This window comes from Castanea sativa, chromosome 12 (genome assembly GCF_040712315.1).
Source record: "Castanea sativa cultivar Marrone di Chiusa Pesio chromosome 12, ASM4071231v1".
NCBI lineage: Eukaryota > Viridiplantae > Streptophyta > Magnoliopsida > Fagales > Fagaceae > Castanea > Castanea sativa.
The window spans coordinates 6719776-6727317 of NC_134024.1; the positions used below are offsets into that span (position 1 = coordinate 6719776).

General features: G+C 31.5%; 1 pseudogene; it reads left to right on the top strand.

Annotated features, from left to right (window-relative positions):
- Positions 1 to 285: 285 nt before the first annotated feature.
- LOC142619198 (wall-associated receptor kinase 2-like) lies at positions 286 to 6451 on the top strand (annotated as a pseudogene).
- The last annotated feature ends 1091 nt before the right edge of the window (positions 6452 to 7542 follow it).

The following is a 7542-nucleotide window of genomic DNA, read 5'->3' on the forward strand; positions in this document are numbered from 1 at the left end:
TAGAAAAAATTTTATCAGAAATTAAAAAAATTTTGACAATTTTTTTAATTTTCAATACAATTTTTCTAAAAATAATTGTATGACTTATTGTATGCCTCACGTACTAACTGGAACCATATTTTAAAAACAACTAATATGTTAGGCATATAGTTTTTATCCTTTTAAGTTTAACCAAAAGACTTTCGGCATTGACCTGGGTTTCTTTCCTTATGCCTTCAAAAGCAGCCGGATCTATAAAGTCTTAGCACATGCAAGCACAAAATAGAACAAATTGATCTGCAGAGGAACAAAGTTGCCAAGCAACCCAAATATACAGCCCCATCTGGTGGTGCAAAAGAAAGTCTAAATTCTACACAAAAAAACAGAGACGGAGAAGGAAAATCATGGCTTTGCGTGAAATGCTTTTGCAACAACTGCTGCTGCTGCTGCTGCTTGGGTTGATAATTTTAGCAGCAACAGAAGCATCTCAACCCAATTCGAATTGCGAAATGAGCTGTGGAGGTGTTAGCATCCCTTACCCGTTTGGAACAAAAGAGGGTTGCTACCTTGACGAGTCTTTTCTCATCACTTGTAATAAGACCAAGAGAGGTACTTCAAAACCATTTCTGCGCCGTGGCAATATAGCTGTCCTCAACATATCATTGGATGGTGAACTGCGAGTCTTAAGCCCCGTAGCTTATGCCTGCTACAATGACTCGGGCATTCCTTTCAAAGAAAGAACAATCGGGCTTAGCTTATCAAAGTTTGCCGTCTCATCTACGAAGAACAAGTTCACAGTTGTCGGTTGTAACGTTGTGGCGCTTATTCTAGGTTCAGAGGAAAGGGACTATGGAACTGGATGCTCATCACTCTGTCGAAGTGTTGGCAGTGTGAAAAATGGGCCTTGCGTTGGCATAGGCTGTTGCCAGACTCCTATCCGACAGGTGTAACAGCAGATTTTAGTGTGATGCTTACAAGACTTGTCAACAACTCCACCATAGTTGGCTTCAATCCATGTAATTACGGTTTTGTAGTGGAAGAAAATATGTACACCTTTTCCTCTTCAGATCTTAAAAATTTCATGAATGAGTCAGTTCCGGTGGTGCTTGATTGGGCGGTTGGAAATGAGACATGCGAAGATGCTAAGAGGAATTCAACTAGCTATGCATGTATTGCAAATAACAGTACGTGTTATGCATCCAACAATGGTGGTGGGTATCGTTGCAATTGCTCCTCTGGCTTTAAAGGGAACCCATACCTCTTTGATGGTTGCAAAGGTACTAATATATATTTGATTTACTAAAAACTTTTTTGTTTCTTTGGCTGAATTTAGTATGCTGCATTCTTATTTACATATTAATAGTACTTTATGATGGGTTGCATTGTGTTTCAGATATTGATGAGTGCCAAAATCCAAACCCCTGCTACAATGAGTTATGCCATAACTTTGATGGGGGTTTCAATTGCTCTTGTCCTAAGGGATAAGAAGGTGATGGGATGAAAAACGGAACAAGTTGCAAGCTTTTAGTCAGCCAATCCAAGATTACCATTATTGGCCAATCCAAGATTACCATTATTGCACTATGTAAGTACATAATAATTCTGTGTTATTATTATTATTAACAGAATACTTGCATGGAATAGATAATTAAATGATATTTGATTTAATATTTTATAAAAAAGACATGCATAATATTAGTAAAATTAAACATGTTTTAGGATTGCGGCTTTGTGACATTGTGCTAGCAGATTTTCTTCCTTTTGAATAAAAAATTCTTATTCATCCGAAAAAATATATCACTAAAATACTAACTAGTAAATTTTATTCTTTTAAGAGTGTTTGGATTTTTTAAAGAACTTATTTTCGTTCGTTTGTAACTTGACAATTAAAAAAACTGCACAATAATAAGTTTATTTTATTAAATACAGCAATAAATTAAGTAATTCTAAAATTATAGTAATTCATTTAAAAAAAGCTAATGCTTTGAATTTTGAAACTTAAAAGCCCACCATAATTACTTTAAAAAAATATTTATTAATGAACATTGTAAAATTAATTGTTAAAGTCTCGTTAAAAGTCAAATTTTCAAATGTAAAATTTTTAGTTTACATTATACTAATAATATAAAATTCAAATAGTACACACACAAATTTGCAAAAAATTATACATTTGTTTGTCAATAATATAAGACTGTCCAAATTAGGTCCTATTGAGATTGTGATGTGTTTATTTTTTAACACATGTCATTATCTGACTGGGTCTAGTATATTAGAAGCATTAGACTCAAATCTCCCAGTATAAGATTTATATTAGTATATATAAATATATAACTACCCTTCTAAAATAAACTTTTTTTTTAGAACAAATTTCAAAATAGAGTTAAGTAGAATACCTTTCTCTAAAAAAAAAAAAAAGTGTTAAAGTATAATAGACTTAATTTAAGTCAAAATGCATCTAGTGTTCTGGACCAATCAAATAGTACAAGGTGACTTAAAGGGAATATATGTTAAGTTTAGTATTACTAAACGCTTCACCTAGCCTGAATATACCATTACTTCTTTCTACCAAACGACAAATATCTTACTCAGTCTAGTAAATGTGACTGTGGAATCAATCAACGCGGAGTAATTCAAACCATTGCTTTTGGAATGCATAACCCTCATTCGTCAACGTTTGTCTGCTGGACAACATTGACTAGAGATTCAAAAGCCATAATAGTGGCTTTCTGGCATATTTTATAGTATATTAGTATTTTTATTGTTATGTAACGAATCCATCATTTTTTTTTTTCTTAACTATTTATAATATGTTATGTGAACAATTGTAGCAAAATTTATTATTATTTTTTTTAATGTGAGCTTAGCATTTTTTTATTCTATATTCTATATGAGTCCTCTTAATATTAAAATATGTCAATCCTATTATTATATTTTAAAAATTAAAATAAAAAAGAAAAGATTCCACGTAGTTATACAAGGCCCACAAACCCTTTAAATGCTTTTAAAATGTCATTTGCCTCATTGATCTACGTTGTCTGGTGGAAAACATGAATAGATACTAAAAAGTAGAATAAGGTATTCTTTGTAATAATGCACATATATTGGGACAAAATAGCAGCTTTTGTTTTACAATAGGGAGATTTAGGATTTCTTATCCATCTTGTGACTTACGTAGTGAAATTTTTTTTTGTAACAACAAAAACAAAAAACCAAAATTGTATAAGTCACTCGTTTTCAAAATTTTAGTGTTAAATCTCTTGGGTCTCATAAGAAAATTTGGGAGACCTGTTGTGTTAGCCATAGAACCAGCCAACCAGGTGGTGTCTAGCCGTCTAGATCACAATGAGCAGGCAAGCATTCTGATATTTTATCAATCTTGAGCCCATACTTTAAGAAAACAACTGCTGTCCAATACATGTAAACCCCCAAATTTGCAACCTAAGGTCACAGTCAACCTGTTATAAGTCGAATATAAATAAGGATGCACAAATGGAAAGGCCCATATTGGCTTAGGACCAGAATCAGAGCCTACTCATACCCTTATTTTTCTTTTTTCCTTTTCTTTTTTTGATCCAGAAACTAGAAAGAAAGGGGTGCAATATCATGGAGAATTTGTCAGGTTTTTTAAACTTATTTTAATAAATTTATTTTATTTAAAAAACAAGTTATATAAATGTATAATTGTGTGTAAAAAAAGTGAAAATTTTAAAACTATATTGAGAAAAATAAATAAAATAAACTAACAAAATAAGAGAAAATAAATAATCCCTAAAGCTCCAAACTTAGACTTGGAAGTCTCAATAGCATATCAACCCCATAGTTTATAATTTTTCACTAAATTATACTTCAAAATTTCTTTAGAATATTTTAAACAGATTATTTAAGCAAAAATAACTTTTAATAGTATAATTCAATTTAACAAAAACACTATCATTTTCTAGTTTCTTCTACTAAACTATCGTTTTGTTCATATAATAAGTATCTTAATGCCCAGATAAATTTTGTATTTGACACGTTATAGAACCTGACAAACAAGAAACAATATAACCAAATTTTATTTGTTTCAATTTAGGAAAACTTTAAGTGCAAAAAACTAGTTCAAAGCTGAATAAGATATTCTTAAGAAACTAGTTTTGCATTTGTCTCTTTTAACGACTATTTGGAGTTAAGTAATTCACACTGCCTTTAAAAAGGGGTGTTTTGACAAATAACATAGTTACTTTCATTATGACATAAGTTATATAAAAAGTAAAAAAAAATAAAATTAACATGGTTTAATTTTATATTTAATTTGTCTAAACTTACGTTAGAACAAATTTGGTGGGATTATGTATATGAAAATGCTAAATTCACTATCTATTATGAGACAACACTTAAGTATAATCCTTTGAATAGAGTTTAGTGTCAAGAGTCTTGTAACTTATTTCGTTGACACCTCATGGTGTTTCTAATAGAGATATTTAGGGTTCAAACCTTCCTCGTACTGGGTGGTTGTAACTATAAATTTAACCAATATATATAATTTATTGAGTTTCCCAAATAAATTCAAATGTATAACGAGATGAAAATAATGTGTAATAAAAAGGTAGTTACTCAGGCTTTCTACCATGGAGAAAGGCCAAACCAAGTCCACTCTTTATTTCTCTCTACTACTCACTCACGATCTCAACATAAATTAATTCCAATGATTTCATTGTTTCAGGGAACAAAAAGATGAAACTCCTATTTAATAAGAAAAAATATAAAACTAATAAAAGTCAATCATGCTATTCAAAAATTTGGTTAAATTGGCTTCTTCTCAACTAGTAAAAGAATGTAAAGATTTTAACAAATTAAGGAGAGATCAATTCAAAATTTTGGTTCATTAATTCTATTTTTGTTGTAAATAAGTTTAATATTCATTTAAGTTAGCATGAACCACATTCCAAATCTGCTCGTAGATATATGCTTATGCTATAGTCACAAACTATGTTCTAAATATTGGTTGGGTCATCTTTGTATGATAAATATGTTAAACATTTATTTCGTACCATGTCAATGTATTTTCCATTACAAACTTAAAGACGATATCTTCTCACAAAAAAAATATATATATATATACACACACACACACTTAAAGACGATAGGATTGGCAAATATAAAATGTTAAAAAGTTGTTCAAGGTGAGAATGCATGTTTGAATTTGTGCAGGTATCAGTGTTGGCTTTTTAGTATTGTTTGTGGGAAGTTCTTGGATATATTGGGGACTGAAAAAAAGAAAGCTCAACAAGCTCAGAGAAAAATTCTTCCAACAAAATGGTGGCTTACTGTTACAACAGAAACTATCTAATCGCAGAGGGTCTGTCCAGACAAGCAAAATTTATAGTGCAGATGAAATCAAAAAAGCTACCAACAACTATGATGAAAGTAGAGTCCTTGGTCAAGGAGGCTATGGAATAGTTTATAAAGGAATATTACCAGATAACAAAGTGGTTGCTATTAAGAAGTCCAAAATTGGTAATCAGATCCAGATTGAGCAATTCGTAAATGAAATAAACGTGCTTACCCAAATTAACCATAGGAATGTGGTTAAGCTATTAGGTTGTTGTCTAGAAACAGAAGTACCTTTACTAGTTTATGAATTCATCACAAAAGGGACTCTTTCTGGTCACATTCATGATAAAAGCCTATCATCCTTACTTTCTTGGGAAAAACGCTTGAAGATTGCTGCAGAAACTGCAGGAGCACTTGCATACTTACATTCTGCAACTTCTGTACCAATTATACATAGAGATGTCAAAACTGCAAATATACTATTAGATGATAATTTCACAGCAAAAGTGTCTGACTTCGGAGCTTCCAGACTAGTTCCTCTTGATCAAACGCAATTAAACACTTTGGTGCAAGGAACTTTTGGATACTTAGACCCAGAATATTTTCATACTAGCCAATTAACAGAAAAAAGTGATGTGTATAGTTTTGGTGTTGTTTTGGCAGAGCTTCTAACTGGTAAGATGGCACTTTCATTCGATAGGCCTGAAATTGACAGAAATCTAGCAATGTACTTTGTTTCTGCTGTGAAAGATGATCGCCTAGTTCAAATTCTTGAAGACAGCATTGTTAATGAGGGTAATATTGAGGAACTAAAGGAAGTTGCTATTCTTGCAAAAAGGTGCTTGAAGGTGACAAGCGAGGATAGGCCTTCTATGAAGGAAGTGGCAATGGAATTGGAGGGGTTTGTTATCATGGAAAAACATCCTTGGAGAAATACTAGTGTCTATACAGAGGAAACTGAGTTCTTGCTCAGTGCACCTACTCAGTCATTTAGTATTGATGTTGGTCCAAGTAGTGTGTCCAGTACAAGTACTGGGTACGATAGCATGAGAAACAAAGTATTGAAACCGCATGATGGGAGATAGTTAGGTAATCCATGGTAATATTCTTGAGTCGATTTAGCCTAAATTATTTATGTATGTTTTATGCAATTGAACTTATGTATCACAATATGTTGGAGCATTTTAATATTAAATAATTAAAATGAATAAGTGTTATGACATAAATGTTAAGATGTGGGAGTGAATATGGAAGATGAGGAGTTTGTGAAAATGTTTAATTCACATTGAAAATGAGAGAGACTATTTTGTTCTTTCTAATTGTGGTGATTAATGGGCTAACATAAATTGTCTCAAATATTGGCCCAGATACGTGCGCAAGCGGGAGGTGAAGGGTGGAGGTGTCAAAAATGGAAATGATTCAGCCTCTTGGATCTTCCTACTTGACAGCTACTTTCTCTACTTAAATTAATAAAATTCAGAAGTATTATTCAGTTTCTTTTTGTGTTATTTCCATTATCATTGTGTTTGCACCAACAATTTTAAAGAGATTCATAACATGGAGCCTAGACAAGAGAAACCAAACAAGCCTGTTGGAGATCTAAACAAGCACCTAAGCAATGGCATGAAAAGTTTGATTCCTGCATGATTGAGAATGGTTATAAACCAAATGAATGTGATAAATGTATTTATTCTAAATCATGGAATAATTTACATATTATTATCAACCTCTATATGAATGATATGTTGATTTTTAGCTCAAATATGCATGTTATAAATGAGACAAAAAATATGCTTAAAAGCCATTTTGATATGAAAGATCTTGATGAGGCTAATTTTATTTTGGGCATGAAAATTACAAAAACATTTGATGGAATATTTCTTAATCAATCACATTATGTTAAAAAAATATTGTGAAAATACAATTTTCATGATCACAAAAGTGTAGCTACTCCTTTTGATTCTAGTGTTCACTTATTTCCTGTGAATAATGATGATGAGATTTTTAATCAAAAGGATTATGCTAGTATTATTAGTAGTTTGCGTTATGCTACTAATTGTACTAGACCTGAAATTACATATGTAGTAGGAGTACTAAGCAGATTTACTAACAGACCTAGTAAAGATCATTGGCTAGCTATTGAATAAGTCATGAGATATTTAATTGGTACAAAAAACTATGGCTTATTTTATAATAAAAAAAATCCTGTTGTGATTAAAGCTTTTAGTGATGTTGATTTAAATACTTTGT